The sequence below is a fragment of the Rattus norvegicus genome, chromosome 1 (assembly GCF_036323735.1).
Source record: "Rattus norvegicus strain BN/NHsdMcwi chromosome 1, GRCr8, whole genome shotgun sequence".
Classification (NCBI taxonomy): Eukaryota; Metazoa; Chordata; class Mammalia; order Rodentia; family Muridae; genus Rattus; species Rattus norvegicus.
This window is the reverse complement of record NC_086019.1, coordinates 235,910,123-235,926,213: the sequence shown is the minus strand read 5'-3', so window position 1 is coordinate 235,926,213 and position 16,091 is coordinate 235,910,123.

The following is a 16,091-nucleotide window of genomic DNA, read 5'->3' as shown; positions in this document are numbered from 1 at the left end:
GGCTGTCCAGGTGCTTTGGAGGCCTGAAGATCATGAATGAGGTTTTAGAAGTCAAACTATTTACACCACTGACGTTTGGTTTTGCCTTGATTTTGATTATGACTATGCCCTGGCTCTTCCTTCTTTGAGTCAAGTATGTAACTTGATTTTTATTTTATAGTTGCCCACAGTTGAGAGACTTTTGTCTTTTAAGGGAACACTGGACTTTTAAAGTGTGAAATTTTTTGAAAGGCCATGGGACTTAAAAAGTTATACTAGGTTTTATATTGTGATGTTAATATTAACTTGTTGAAGATTGGTTCTAATGCTTTGATTCAATCAGGAATCTATCTGTCCAGATACCAAAGGTCCTTGTCCCTAATAAAGATGCCAACGTCCAATGGTTGGGCAAAGGGAGATGGGGCTGAACCCTTAGAGTTGCACGGACCAGGACACAGTGGGAAGGAGATAGAGGATTGGCACAATTCACAGGAGATGGAAGAGATTTAGAGCTGTATGAGGGAGAGCCAATGAGCCATGTAAGAATTTGGGTAAGTGGCCACTAGTCACTTCCCCAACTGTGCCTGGGGTAGCAGGGGAAGATTTATGAGTGCCAAGTCTTTGAGGTAGCTAAAGCATTTTTAAATTAACTGGGGTGTGTGTGTGTCTGTGTGTGTGTGTCTGTGTGTGTCTGTGTGTGTGTGTGTGTGTGTGTGTGTGTGTGTGTGTGTGTGTGTCTTTCATTCATAAAGAGTTCCTGAATTGGAGGCTGGAAGTGCATGACCTGCACGCAGGGAGCGCAAAGCAGTGTAGCTAAAACCTCCATGTGATATCAACTTGACATTCTGGTGACAAACAAGAAAGGAAAAATTTATACTTTGATAATGATATGTTTCTGTGTCTGGTGAACAAGGAACTGCTAGTGTTGGTTGGTTTTTATCAACTTGACACAACCTAGAGTCATCTGAGAGTAAGGAACCTCAAAAGTGAGAGTGGCAATAGGGAAGCCTATGAAGTATTTTTTGACTGACAATTGGTGTGGAAGAGTCCAGCCCACTATGGGCACTGCCATCACTGATCAGGTAGTCCTTGAGTGCATAAGAAAGGAAACTGACCAAGCCTGGACTAGCAAGCCAGTAAGAAGGATTGTTCCATGTGCTCTGCTTCAGTTCTTGTCTCTAGGTTTCTGCCTTGACTTTCTTCCCTGATTTCCTTCATTGTAGAGGAACTTTAATCCAACAGCACAGCTGTGGCAAGGGAACACATCCAGAGATATAATCCAGCCAGAATCTAGACATGCCCTGGATGACTGTATGATCTTGCTAGAATACAGACACATCCTTAGTGACATCTTTAATCTCTAACAATGAGGTAAGATTGTTTGTAGAAGGAAGCAGCCATGTTTGAAAGGGACATATAGCTGTGAGGCAGACAAAGTGATGGATCAGAGAAAGATTTGATAGAGTGAGTCAGAGAGACAGGATACGCCCAGCTCTCATGAGAACAGCACAGGAAAGAGAGGCTACCTAAGAGCAGCACAGGAAGAGAGAACGTGCTAGACACAGGTGGTGGTGGTTGTGGTGGTGGTGGTTGGCAGGTTTACAGGGATGGTATCACAGAGACAGGTTGCAGAGAGAACAAGCTAGACACAGGCGAAGACAGAACGAGTCAGAGAATGAGAAGGAGCCAGAAGATTAGAACATACTGCCGAAGTTAGTATGAGACCAAGCAGAGCAATTTAGTGAGAAGCCAAGAGAAGCCAGATTGAACCAGTCAGCTTGGAAGATTAGATTGTATGGAGGCCAGAAGCTTGCAAGCCTAGGCCCAGGGATAGTTAGAACAGAAAAACAAGCACTCTAGGCTCAGCCCAAGCTTTGTATTTGCATGGTTTGGGTACAGCTCTCATCTCATCCCTCCATCTGAGGAGATAAAAGCAACATTTACACTTCTTGATGGACTGTAAAGTACAGGATAAAGCAAACATTTTCTCCCTAACTTGCTTTTCATAACAGAGTTTTATTACAGCAATAGAACCCTAAGACAACCCCTATACTCTTACTAGAATCCATGGCTTCCCCATCCATGGTCTTTGACAAGGCTTACAGTACCAGACATGAATTCTCTCCTGTGTAGAATTCCTCACATTAAATAAGAAGGTGGTTAAGTCCCCCACTAAAGCCATGCTAATATTGCACGAGTGATAACACCTTGCATGATGGGTAGGTGATATAGCATGAAGAATTCACCACTGGTAAGTCCATTGATGACCTCTCCCGCTAGCAGCCTGCACATCACTTTCTGGTACTATAAAAGCTAGACAGCGGAGAAGAATTATCCAGGTCAGTTCCATTTTGATTTCTCTATGTCCTGCAAACATAGTGTGCTGTGTCCAGCAACAGGGTCTTACCATCTAGCTATGGGAGGCTATCAAGAGCAATAGCCACACCTAGATTTTCATTTACTGACCTGTGGCTTCTGGGAGAAACATTATGCCCCCATGCAGGGTACCTCTGTTTAAACTTCCTTTCATGTTCCTTGCTGCTCTATTTACAGGAGTTAATAAATTGCTTCTGCCTAAGTATGTATCAAGTATGCACAAGGGAAATTTATTCAGCTGTAAAGAAAAGTGAAGGGGCTGGGGATTTAGCTCAGTGGTAGAGCGCTTACCTAGGAAGCACAAGGCCCTGGGTTCGGTCCCCAGCTCCGAAAAAAAGAACCAAAAAGAAAAAAAAAAAAAGAAAAAAGAAAAGTGAAATTATGAAGTTCACAGGAAAAGAAATGGGATTGAGAAATATTCTTGTAATGCAAGGCCCTTGGGCCCGGGAAGACAAGGGCTTGACGTTCTTGCTCATATTTGGATCCTAGCTTTGACGTTTTACATTGCTCAACTTACAGTGTCTTAGTGGTCAGGAAACTAGCGATTGCCTGTGGAGGTGGGGAAGACAGTTGACCACATGCGACATAGAGGCAGAGGTGGGGACTGTTGGAGACTAAAGGTTTAAGCAGAGAGGAGAACAGAAAGATGGTAGACGGGTAACCAGGAGGAGGTTAACCAAAGCTAAGAGCATAAGAAAGAGGCTTATGAAAACCCAGTATGTTGTGAGCTAATTAAAAATAATCTGGAGAAAAGAGAAAGACAACATCCATCCACTTTTAACGACTCTCCACAGCCTGACCTCAGATGCCAGAGGCACCCCTGGACTCAAGCTGAGAATTCTTGCACGAGGATGTGTCACTTGGGCCTGACTCACCATGTTAACACCAGCACCTGAGCTTGCATATTTAGGGAAGGAAGGGTAATCTTCCTGCCTGTGCTTGTTCTCATCACAGGCTCACCGAATGAGTGAATGAGACCTGAGGACAAGTCAGTCCTAACAGATTGCGAGCGCCCTTCCCCAGCCAGTTCCAGTAACGATGTTTGTTTTGGGTGAGGTCCTCTACATTCCACTGAAACCCAGTGAGTCTCTCACCCATGGCCAACCTAGAGTACATATTTCAATGATGCGATGTCTCCTTTGGGAAAGACACAAACACCACCTCTGATTAAGCAGGTCTGGGGAAGCAGAGATTTGACAATTCGTTAAACCAGCTGGTGTCCTTCTGTAGCTTTGCTTCCCTTTCTTGTCCTATGGGAACAGAGCCGCTGTAGGACAGCAGGCTTATACCAAAGGTCTTAGCCTCTGACAAATTAGTCTAGGTTCCCATGAATACCCATCAACTAAGAGGTTGGTCCTACATGGAGTACTCTTCTGATGGGTCTTTCTACAAGCTGGAACTCGCTGACTTTAAGGAGAACTCAACTAGTGAAAATTAGATGAAATTCATAATTCAGTTCTTCCACAAAAACAAAAAAAAAGCCCACACACCAAACCCCCCAAAAAAAATTAGCTGTGTAGAAGCCAACATCCATCTTTTCGTTGCAGATACTCTTAGAACTTTTGGGGTGTTTCTAGGACAGTTAACAATAGATATTTAGGAAAGTGAAAGAGAAGGGAATTTGCTAGGGGGATGGTAAGTAACACTGGGAAACAAACATACACTTAAGGTTGCCGTGGAAACAAGGTGTGGCACGTTAGTATGCTGTGTCACCAAGCTATCAATGGTATGCTAATCAAATAGCTAACAGGTTCTGGCCAACCTGCCTTACCTCTAATGCTCACTGTCATTCTTGAGGCCGGGTCAAATAGTAACTAATTACATACTCCCCGGGTCGCAGTGCCTTACAAGTAATGGTTAGGGTCTGGAGATGCTTTGCGGGGTCTAACATCATCATCTAATTATCTCTCCTAAGCTCTGCGGGTAGACATTTGCTCACAAGCTAGGCAAGGCAATAGAAGACAGATTCAGTGACGGATGAAAATGACGTCCCTTCTCCTGGATTGACACAAAATTTCTGTCCTGCTCTGTAAATGTGGGTCCTGAGAACCAAGCTTGATCCTCAGGAAGGGCAGGACCTGAAATTAGCCGCCAGCCTAATGTAGCTTTTGCCTCAGTAAAAATTCTGTATTGAAGAAATGTGTTATCAGGTAGGCCGGGTGGTGCTGGCTGCAATCCTGATAACAGAACTGCTTCTGTTTAACAGATTGTACATCCGAGCTAGTGTGGTAATTAAGACCTCAGCGGCTATACACAATGTGAGCTGACTTCTTTTTTTTTATTATTGGATATTTTTTATTTACATTTCAAATGTTATCCCATTTCCCAGTTCACAGTCCATAAACCCCCTATCTCATCCCTCCTCCCCCTGCTTCTTTGAGGGTGTTCCCCCACCCATCCACCCACCCCTTCCCACCTCCCTGCCCTGACATTCCCCCACACTTGGGGTCCAGTCTTGGCAGGACCAAGGGCTTCTCCTCCCATTGGTGTCCAACAAGGCCATCCTCTGCTACATATGCAGCTGGAGTCATGAGTCCTCTGTCCATTTGTACTCTTTGGGTGGTGGTTTATTCTCTGGGAGCTCTGGTTGGTTGGTATTGTTGTTCTTATGGGCGTGCAAACCCCTTCAGCTCCTTCAATCCTTTCTCTAACTCCTCCAAAAGGGACCCCCAGTTTCGGTTCAATGGCTGGCTGCAAACATTCGTCTCTGTATTTGTCATGCTGTGGCAGAGCCTCTCAGGAGACAGCTATATCAGGCTCCTGTCAGCATGCACTTCTTAGCATCAGCAATATTGGCTGGGTTTGGTGGTTGTATGTATATGGGCTGCATCCCCAGGTGGGGCAGTCTTTGGATGGCCATTGCCTCAGTCTCTGCTCCAAATTTTGTCTCCTTATTTCCTCCTATTAATGTTTTTCCCCTTCTAAGAAGGACTGAAGCATCTACACTTTGGTCATTGTCCTTCTTGAGCTTCATATGGTCTGTGGATTATATCATTGGGTAACCCGAGCTTTTGGACTAATATCTACTTATCAGTGAGTGCATACCATGTGTGGTGTGTGTGTGTGTGTGTGTGTGTGTGTGTGTGTGTGTGTGTGTGTGTGTGTGTGTGTGTGTTTGGATTACTTCATTCAGGATGACATTTTCTTTTTCTTTTTTTTTAATAATTTATTTTTATGTGCTTTCGTCTGCATTATGGTCACAGAATTATAGACAGTTGTGAGCTGCCACGTGGTTGCTGGGAACTGAGCCTGGGTCCTCTGGAAGAGCAGTCCATGCTCTTAAGGCTGAGCCATCAGGATGACATTTTCTAGTTCTATCCATTTGCCTATGAATTTCATGAAGTCAATGTTTTTAATAGCTGAGTAATACTCCATTGTATAGATGTACCACATTTTCTGTATTCATTCCTCTGTTGAAGGGCATCTGGGTTCTTTCCAGCTTCTGGCTATTATAAATAAGGCTGCGATGAATATAGTGGGGCATGTGTCCTTATTATATGTTAGGGTATCTTTTGAGTATATGTCCAGAAGTGACCATAGGTGTGTGGATTCATTTCTGGGTCTTCAACTCTATTCCATTGATCTGCCTTCTAATTCATGTTGATCTACATAGTAAGAAGGGCTGGTAACAGGGTACTCGGAAAGTGGATATCTATGAGTTTGAAGCCAGCCCAGTCTACAGAGTGAGTTTCAGGACATCCAGGGTTACATAAGGAAACCCTGTCTCTAGTGGGTGGGGACTGGTAAAAGGCACTCTCCACACAGGCATTTAGAGATATAAGCTAAGAAAGACTCTACCATCTGGCCTGGCTTGCAAGGTCACCCTGTGTGCTCCTAGTAACACTGTTATATCTTAGAATATTTCACAGACTTTCTAGCTCATCTGGTCAGCTTACTTTTCCAAACCAGTCAGGAACATAAATGAGACAAGATATTAAATGGCATTCTTAGCAAAATGCATTTCAAGAATAATTTTATTTGCTCTATAACTTTGAGACCACACATTAAAAACTTTAAAGAGAGGGGTTCACAGATTGTGTCCTATCAGATGATGATGGGATGCTGCTTTAAGCCAATTGTCCACAGGGCAGTTTTTCGAGGAGCATTAACTCTGAGCTCTTATGCTTTGAGGCCTCAGAAAAGGATTGAAGGCAGTTTGTGAATTTTCTGAAGATAAGTCACATGGAAAATAGAAGTAACACAGGACGAAAAGGAAAGGTGTCAGCCTCTAGCCCCTAAATCAGTGGCTTCCAAACTGGAGACAAATGTCTAAATATTTGGCAAATGCCAGTTTCCTGTGAGCATTTAGCACTTTGTTCATTTTCAAAGTAATTAAAACTGAATACACTGACTGACACTTAAATATGACCTGAGTTTTGCCAGGGATGCCCAAAGAGGTGATGCTGACGAGTGCAAACCCTAACATTCTGGTTAGCATCTCACAGTCTAGCATGCTGCTTCTGTGACATCTTTGCTACAAGACGACAGAGGGCACATGACACTGTCCCTCTGGTAGAATAGTACAACCACCTGACTTTTTTTGTTTTTTAAAGATTTATTTATTTATTATACATAAGTACACCTTAGCTGTCTTCAGACACAGCAGAGGAGGGCATCAGATCTCATTACAGATGGTTGTGAGCCACCGTGTTGTTGCTGGGATTTGAACTCAGGACCTCAGGAAGAGCAGTCAGTGCTCTTAACCACTGAGCCATCTCAACAGTCTGATTATTTTTTTTGTTTTTGATAGGTAGAATGTAAAATTATAGCTGGTTTGTGTGATATCCTTATGATTTCCAGTCATAGTTTCAATATATGTATTTGAAATCACAACAGTTAATTTAGATAATTTAATTTTTATTTTTGGCCAATACACGTAAGGAAGTAAAGATAAAACACCTCCTGTCATATATATTTCTGTACCAAAGGGGGTGGGTATTGGTTTCTGTGTCCTATAGCTTTTTGTTAATATAGACCTGATATAGAACTCTGGCCTTCTGAATCATCATTCATACATTCTTCAAGAAATCATTCCTCTAATTACAGTCAATAAGATACTAAAAATAACTACTGGGGGGCAGGGGAGCTCCTCAGCTAGAACTACCCAGGAGCCACAGCCCCTGTTTGTCCTTCCTGGGGACATTTTCTTCCCGTCTTTATGTCCTCTGCCTTCCAGTGCTTACTGCTGATACATCCGTTCCTTGCTTTTCTTTTCTTTTCTTTTTTTTTTTTTAGTTCTTTTTTTCGGAGCTGGGGACCAAACCCAGGGCCTTGTGCTTCCTAGGCAAGCGCTCTACCGCTGAGCTAAATCCCCAACCCCGTTCCTTGCTTTTCAACCTGCGTCTAATCAATTACCTTCCAATCAAACAACCGCAAGTAAAGATGCGATTGGGAGCTACACTGTTGGGGGAGGGGGTCACTGTGTCCCCAAAGCAGTGCAGCTGCAGAGAGCATTGTACCTGGCAGTAATTCACCCAGGACGGTCATGATTGCCTGACGTAATCATGACATGTTAGCAGAAAACACAGTATCCATCAGCTCATCTGGAGTCACTGGCAGGGCTCTTACTTCTAGTCCTGTATGTGCTGCTAACATCTATGCCCAAACTTGAGAGCACCCCACCCCAGTCACATCTCACCCATGAAGCCCTGTTAAGATTTACTGCCTAAATAGTCTCACCTGATTCTTCTCCATCCTTCCTGCTACTCTTCTGGTCTGGACCACCATCATCTCCAGCCCACACCATTTGAACTGCCTTCTGACCCTCCAGTTCTTTCAGCCACGGAAGGACCATCTTTCAAAAACATCAAGGTCATATGGTTGCTATGCTAACAACCCCGGTGTCATTCCTCGTCCCTAGGGTGAGGAGCAACTCCTTACATGGTTTCTAAGGTTCTTGATAACCTGAGTACTGCTTGCCTTGGACCACTTTTCCACTATTCTATCCCTCGTGCTGCTCCAGAAGCCCAGTGTTTCTTTTCATTCCCTGAACCATTCACACAATGCTTCACCTCTGACCCTTACATTCCTTGTTTCTCCTACTCAGGCAAGTCTCTCCTCATCTTTTCCCTCACCACTTGGCTATAGCATCAAATAAAATAAACCCCATGCCCCAGGCTGGGGTAGATGTTCCTCCCAGCAATGCTAAAGCATCCCACGCACAGTACCACTATAGCACACATCTCCCTGGGTTGTAATTCACTTGTCAGTTAACAGCCTCCGATGTGGGCTGCATGGGGAAAGGATGAAGGGAAAGAAAGTCTCTGTGAGATATGCATCCAAATAGACATAAATACCTTGACCTCAATAACCAGCAACACGTTTCAGAAATTTGCTCAACACATCCTGAAAGGCAGCATGGCCCAGGGGAGCAGCAAGGAGGGCTTGTTCTTGCTTCTTCTGCCTTCCGACGCGTCATTCAGTCTTAGTTATTTAGCCTCCCTGGATCTTAGTCTTCTCAACTGAAACTGGGGATAAGACTGCCAATTTCACTGTTTTAAATGAGGTCAGATGGAAACAATACATAATAAAACATTTAGCACAGAGCCTGGTATATAAATGAGACAACACTTAGGCGTTCCTCTACTCTTCCTAAGATTTATCGTGGGGGAGGGCATGGGAGGAGCTTGTACACCAAGTCTCAGAGGGTGGTGCTGGAGGTGGGACAGGGACAAGGGGAAGAGCTAGTTTTAGCTGAGGAAGAATGGAGGGATCACTCTGTAGACTGGAGCTGAAAAGGACCATGGACTGGTGTGGTGGGGGAGGAAAGAGGTAACAACATTCTCCAGGACCTTGTTAACCCCTGCAATGCCTGGAACACCGAGACAACTGCTGAGTGTGGGGAAAGGCTATGAGGATGGTGGTAGAGGGCACTTTAATGGGCAGGTAGATCACCTGAAGCCATTGTTTGAAATAAGGTTCTGATTCAAAGACCTGGGAAGAGCTTACAATTGTGTCTGCCTCTCCCTCCCTCTCTCTCTCTCTCTCTCTCTCTCTCTCTCTCTCTCTCTCTCCCTCCCTCCTTCTCTCTCTCTCTCTCTCTCTCTCTCTCTCTCTCTCTGTGTGTGTGTGTGTGTGTGTGTGTGTGTGTGTGTGTGTGTGTGTTTATCATTCCCTCTCTTTTTTTGAGTTGGTTCTCTCTAGTCATCTTTTTTAAAAAAAATTTTTTTGTGTGTAAATTTTACAACATACACCCCAATCCCGCTCATCTCCCCGTCCCTTCATATCTGCCCTTCACCCATACAACCTCCCCCCTAAAACAAAACAGAACAAAATCACACTACTGTGGAAACTGCAGTGTGTCACACAATACCTCCTTTTGTCCAAACAGCTTCACTTGCAAATGTTCATTACAACAAGTCATTGGTCTGGTTTGTGGCCTCTGGCCTCTGCTACTCCATTATACTGGATCCTCATGAGGACTCCCCTGGGCTATCTGGACGCTGCTCTGTGTCATGGAGATCCTACGCTTTGGATCTGCTGGACCAGTGCCTTCACCAGTTCCAGGAGTTCACAGATGGAGTGGATGTTGGGGTGGGCCAACTCAGAGCCCCAGACTTGGGCCCATGTGGAAGCTGAGTTGGTCAGCCCACCCTAACAAGTCCTCAGGGGATGCTGAAGCTGCTGCTCTGGGTGATAGAATAGAAAATAAACATAGAAAACAACCACTAACCCCCAGTGTTAATGATCTGATAAATGTTGGCTTCCTGGCAATACTGTGCACTTTGAAGAAACACCGAGATAAACCATGTGGAACATATCTTGGAATAATCTTAAACAATCTTAAACTCTTTCGGGGGGGGGGGTCCCTTTGACCTTTGACTTCAAGGCCTTCAGGATGCAGAAGGGGTTGTGGACAGGGCAGAATGGCTCTGCACAGGAAGAGAATAGATGTGGGGAGGACACTAAGCAGTCATATTGGAGAAATGGCTATGTGATACTTAAAGTCTCTTGCTTGATAATATACTCCTCGCCCTCCATTCCTTCCCAGAAGTCCCTGGGCCTGCTCGCCAATGCGTCTGTACATATAATCCCTTTCTCTGTTCCCTGCAGGGGGTGTGGGATTGAAGAGACAAACTGAGAATCAGGGGACAGATCACAGCAGCATCACCCAGCCCTTGAAGGCCCCTGCTAGCTTTCTTTAGCAGCTGCCGAGTGGTGGGTAGGCAGGAGGCGTGGGCAAGACGCCATTTTCTATTGTTGAGCAATATGACTCTGCTGCTACCCAGATCAGCAATTAAGGCAAAGACCAAGCAGGGGCTGGCAACACCACAGGGAAAGGCAATGACAGGGAGGCGAGAGAAGAGGAGGCCTGGAGAGGTTAGGAGTGGCTGGAGCAACCCCCATGAAAGAGGGAGTTACAGAGCAAATCCACTGTGAGGTCATGCTGTATCAGCCACATCCAGGCTTGCAGTAGTTCCTAATCTCACAAAACCATAGCACAAGGGACTTAATCCAATTTTACAATGATTTTTAACCTGGGATTTGTAAAAGGGCTTTAAGAAGTAGTGTGCTGGTTTGTTTTTGATACCTTGAAACAAACTTGTGATGCCCAGGAAGAGGCAGCCTCAACCCAGGAAGGGGCTCATGTCTATGGGGCACTTTCTTGATTGGTAATTGTTTTAGAAGGGTCCAAGCCATCTGTGGGCAGTTGGTCCAGGGGTGGATAAGCAAAAGGTGGAGTGTGCAAGCAAAAGCCATCAATCCAGTAAGTTGCGTTCCTCCACAGTCCCTGATTTGGCTCTGACTTCTCAGTGATGAGCGTTTGTTACCAGGGAGTTCTAAAGATGAATTAAACCCTTTTCTCACTGTCCTGGTTAGGTTTATGCCAACAAGACACAAGCTAGAGTCGTCTGAGAAGAAAGAGAAACTGAGAAAATGCCTCCATTCGATTACTCTGTAAGCAATTCTGTGAGGCCGTTTCCTAATTATTGATGGGGACAAGGCATACCCTACTGTATCTGGTGCCAATCCTGGGCAGGTGGTACTAAGAAAGCAGGCTGAGAAAACCACGGGAAGCAAGCCAGTAACCAGCGTTTCTCCATAGCCTCTGCTTCAGTTCCTACCCTGGATTGTAAGATCTGAGATGAAATATTATATGATGGCGTAAAATAGCTAAGAATCATTGAATTCAAACCGACACTAGCTAGAAATCTAGTCTTTAGCATTCTTGCCTCTAAAACTGATGAAAAAGAATTAGAAGTCTCAACAGTGAGAAAACCAAATTGGTCCAGAGTTACATGGTCATTCATTGAGAAACCATAGAATCTAGAGTATACCAATTTTTCTCCTGTCTACTAGAAAGGTAGATGTAATCTTACATTTTCAACATCCATCATAAACGACACACCCAAATATGACATGAGACCACGGTGGAGCAAATGTAAATTCTATCTGTAGTTTTGCTCCTATACAGAATCTGACAATGTCTGGAGGATTTTTTTTGTTTTTTGTTTTTTTTGATGTCTTCGATAGCTGATGTTACTGCTGTCAAGCACATACAAGTCAGGGATGACACTAAATATCTACTAATGCATGTAGCAGCATACCCTTAGCACAGAATTTCTCAGTACCACATTTCAACAGTGCCAAGATTGAGAAACATAGTCTGTTAGAACAATGAAAACTTGTTGGTTATGAGAAGTCTGGGCAAAAGGAATAGGCATGGTGGGAATTTCACATTTCTTTCTGTGAGGTTTTTAACTGTGAAAATAATTATTAAATAAATAAGCAACAGAAAAGTTTCAGAGGCAGAGGTGTGATCTGTGGCAAAGAAGAGGGCAGATTAGATCTTGCCAGCTCCCCATAGTGTCTGACGCATGAGTTTGCAGAATGAATGAACAAGCCATTCTTCTAATCCTCTGAACAGGGTATGTCTTAAGTTAAGGTTTTACTGCTGAAAACAGACACCATGGCTAAGGCAACTCTTAGACAACATTTAACTGGGGCTGACTTACAGGTTCAGAGGTTCAGTCCATTATCATCAAGGTGGGAGCATGGCAGCAGCCAGGCAGGCATGGTGCAGGAGGAGCTGAGAATTCTTCATCTGAAGACTTCTATAAGACTAGCCTCCAGGCAGGTAGGACCAAGGTATTAAAGCCTACAACACAAGGCCACACCTACTCCAAGACCACACCTCCCAGCAGTGCCACTCCCTGGGCCAAGCATGTACAAACCATCACAAAGTGATAGAGCACGAATTCAGCTTTCTGGGGTCAAATGCTTTTGTTGAGAGGATAAATAACCGTATCTTCATAGCTTATCAAATCGAGAAGGTACTGAAGTTAAGATAAGCGATCGCCTTGTAGTAGAAACATTATACCTTCCTGGAGAGAAATGAATGGCCACAGTTAGAGATTAATATGGAAAAGCTCTTTGCTGAAAGCACTCAGCTGTCTGTGGCTAATGCCTAAAGAATAGCTGGCTTCAAATGGAGGCTCTGGATTTTACTAACCTTTATACACCTGAGGCTTACGCATTTTACATACACTGTCCTCTTTAAATCTCCTTTAGGTTCCTTAAGCACACCAGTGTTGTTCTTTCAGAATAACTGTTACCCAGGGTCATCTTGCTCACATGACAGAATTATGCTTTTCTTGATAAGAAAAGACCAATAATTAATGGTATCTATGATCCTGGCTGTCCCCTGAGCTGTCTGACAGAGGACTGGTCAGTCCCAGTGGACAGACATTCACATCTTAGTACCATGATTTCACTCATCTCTAACATGCTTTAGAAGACTACTTTTATTTGCAGTATTTTGGAGGCAGTGCTGTGTTAGCCAGATTCTATGTTGTTTGATTTAATTTCCCCTAAGCAAACCTATTTGTAAATTCTTTACAATATATCAGGTCTATTACTCTGAGCTTCTGCATCAACCTGGACTGACATTTAGCCAAAGTTGTGTCAAGTTCCTGCTGGAAAGTAGAAACAATCTCTCATAATATTCCCTCCACTTAGGCCTTTCCCAGAGCCAGTTAGAGTGGGCCCAGCCCTTTTGGGAAGGAAAATCCCCAAATGTTAGCTTCATGGACATAAGTACTAATGGAGTTGGACTAAACCCTTTCCTTTGGTTGAGCTTGGGAGGCAGACACTGCTGGCCTGTTGGAGGTGTCAAAGGCTAACTAGATTGACAGCTCTTGAAAGGTTCCCTGTTCATACTGAACCCCTGCTGGGAGTGATGATGGAGAACAGGAAACCATGCCAGCATGTCAACAAAGCAATCAGGCTGAGCATGCAGATCGTGTGCTTTAGGGGTCACATAAATCATGACAAGTTAATAAACAGATGCACATTCTACTTGTAAAACTGTCTTTCAGAGGAAAAGATGTGGTTGGGGTTTAAAAATGGAATTACTAACATTTACCTTCATGAGGATAATTTGCAATTCATGAACATAGCCTATATAAAGCCCTTACCACTAACCTTTAATATATTGCATATAGGCAAGAGCTGCCCACTTTACTCTTAATGAGTAATTAGGAGGCATTGTATGCAATTACAGGCATTCATTCAGGAGTCAGAGGTTCTGATTTTTTTTTTCTTTTTTTTTTCGGAGCTGGGGACCGAACCCAAGGCCTTGCGCTTGCTAGGCAAGCACTCTACCACTGAGCTAAATCCCCAACCCCGAGGTTCTGAATTTTTAAATCAGCAATTAGTCATCTTCTAGATATTTAGTGCAAGAATCATATTCAGGGTGCTCTCCCAGACCAGCCTGATTAAGTTACTAATTACACTCGGGCATTGTGGTCTCCAAGTATAGAGATGGTCACCATAGTTAGACGTGGCTATAGTTGGTAGTGTTTGGCTATTGCTGTGATACAAAGACAGCTCAGTGAGGTTGTAAACATTCTTGTTTGCAGTGAGAGAAATGAGAAGCATGTTTGCATAAGTCCATGCCCAGTAAAGCAATCAATGTAGTATCACTTTTCCCTAGGAAAAGTGGATGAGTATACAGGCAGACTTTTCTAAGAAACTCTGAGGTGAAATGTATAAGCGACCCTGTGGAGGGCTGTGGATTGGTTCTCGGAGGCAGTTCATCTAAATGAAGTGAGTCTACATCCCTCCCACCCAGAGGCCCTCAGTACCCACCAAACCAAAGCCTGAACATAGTTTTCCCTTGCTTGTTCTTTAAGAACTGCAATCATAAAGACTTCTTCTCCATTAGAATCATATACCCCACAGCCTACCACCAACTTTCTTGACAAAATAAAGACGAGAACAGCCTCAAACAGCTCCTTTAGTCCTATAGAACAGCTCTTGTCTTATTTTATTTTCTGTTGACCAAAAGCAACTAAAGGAAGAAAGAGTTTATTTAATCTTACAGCTTACAGTCCACCACTGAGGGAAACCAGGGCAAGAACTCAAGGCAAGGGCCTGGAGCCAGGAATGTGCAGAGACCACAACTGTTGGCTGCCTATTGGCTTGCTCTGCTCGGAGTGGCCCCGCCCACAATGGGCTGGGCCTTCCCACATCAACCCTACAGGCTTACCTACAAGCAATTCTTATGGAGGTATATTCTCTGGTGAAGTTCTCTCTTCCTAGATGACCTTAACCAGTATAAAGTTAAAACTAACTAACTAACTAACTAACTAACTAACTAACTAACCAACTAACCAACTAACCAACATCAGGCTCTAGAATAAGATTTTTTTTTCCTTAATTGCATTGAGGTCATCTAGAAAGAAGACACATGCTATGCCTCATCTTAAGCATCCTGCACTTATATGCTCCTCCTGAAGTATTCTAGGTCCTTAATGTCAGCATCTGCGTTAGCTATTTTTCTTGTTGCTGAGACATAATACCTGACAGGTGTGCCTTAAGAGGGGCAAGGTTTATTTTGGATCTCGGTTTTACACCCATATCATACATTGCATTGACTGTGGGCCTGATTTAATTCCTTGAATCTCCAGTGGTTTTCTCAGCTTATTCTTCCTGTTCTGGTTTGAGCTTGTTCAGGTCTTATGTAGGCATGCACACTGCTGTGGTTTCTGGAGGGAAACCTTCTTGTCATGTCCAGAAAGACATTGTTTGGCTCTGGTTGTCACTGACCTTCCACCACGGTCCCTGATCCTTTGGGGGAAGTAGTGTGATAGTCACAGTTAGAGCTGAATATTCCAAAGACACTGTTTGCACTCTGCCAGTTGTGAGTTTTTGTGTTAACTACCATCTGTTGCACAAAGAATAGTGGCCAGTCCTGATGCCACACGCTTCATTTTAATGTCAGCACTCAAAGGATAGAAACAGGTGGATCTCTATGAGTTAAAATTCCAGCCCAGTCTGGTCTGCAAGTTACAGGCCAGCCAGGGCTGCGCAGTGAGACTCCGTTAAAACAAAACAAAAGAAAACAAAAGCAAAATTGAACAAAACAACAGGTCCACAGTATAACTAGAGCACCAGAGGTTACTGCCGACTATCAGAGATGGCAGTGAAGAGAGACAGGGCTTGAATCTTTAAACTGCTTTACAAAGAGTGCCACCAACCTGACAGTAGATGTCATGCTAAATCCCCATCTTCCTTTCCATCTCTAGCCAGTAGCTTACACAGAGAAAAGTGGGGCCAAAGGCAGCCAATCAGCGTGGAGCTTACATACCCTTGCCCTGCTGGTCAGTGATCAAGTCCACAGTGAGCGGGCAGAGGTTCAGCTCCGTACTGCCACGTTCCATGAAGCCCAAACTTTCTCTAATCTTTGAGACTCAATTCGGGCCATCCCAAATTATGGCTTCAGCCAAGAAATA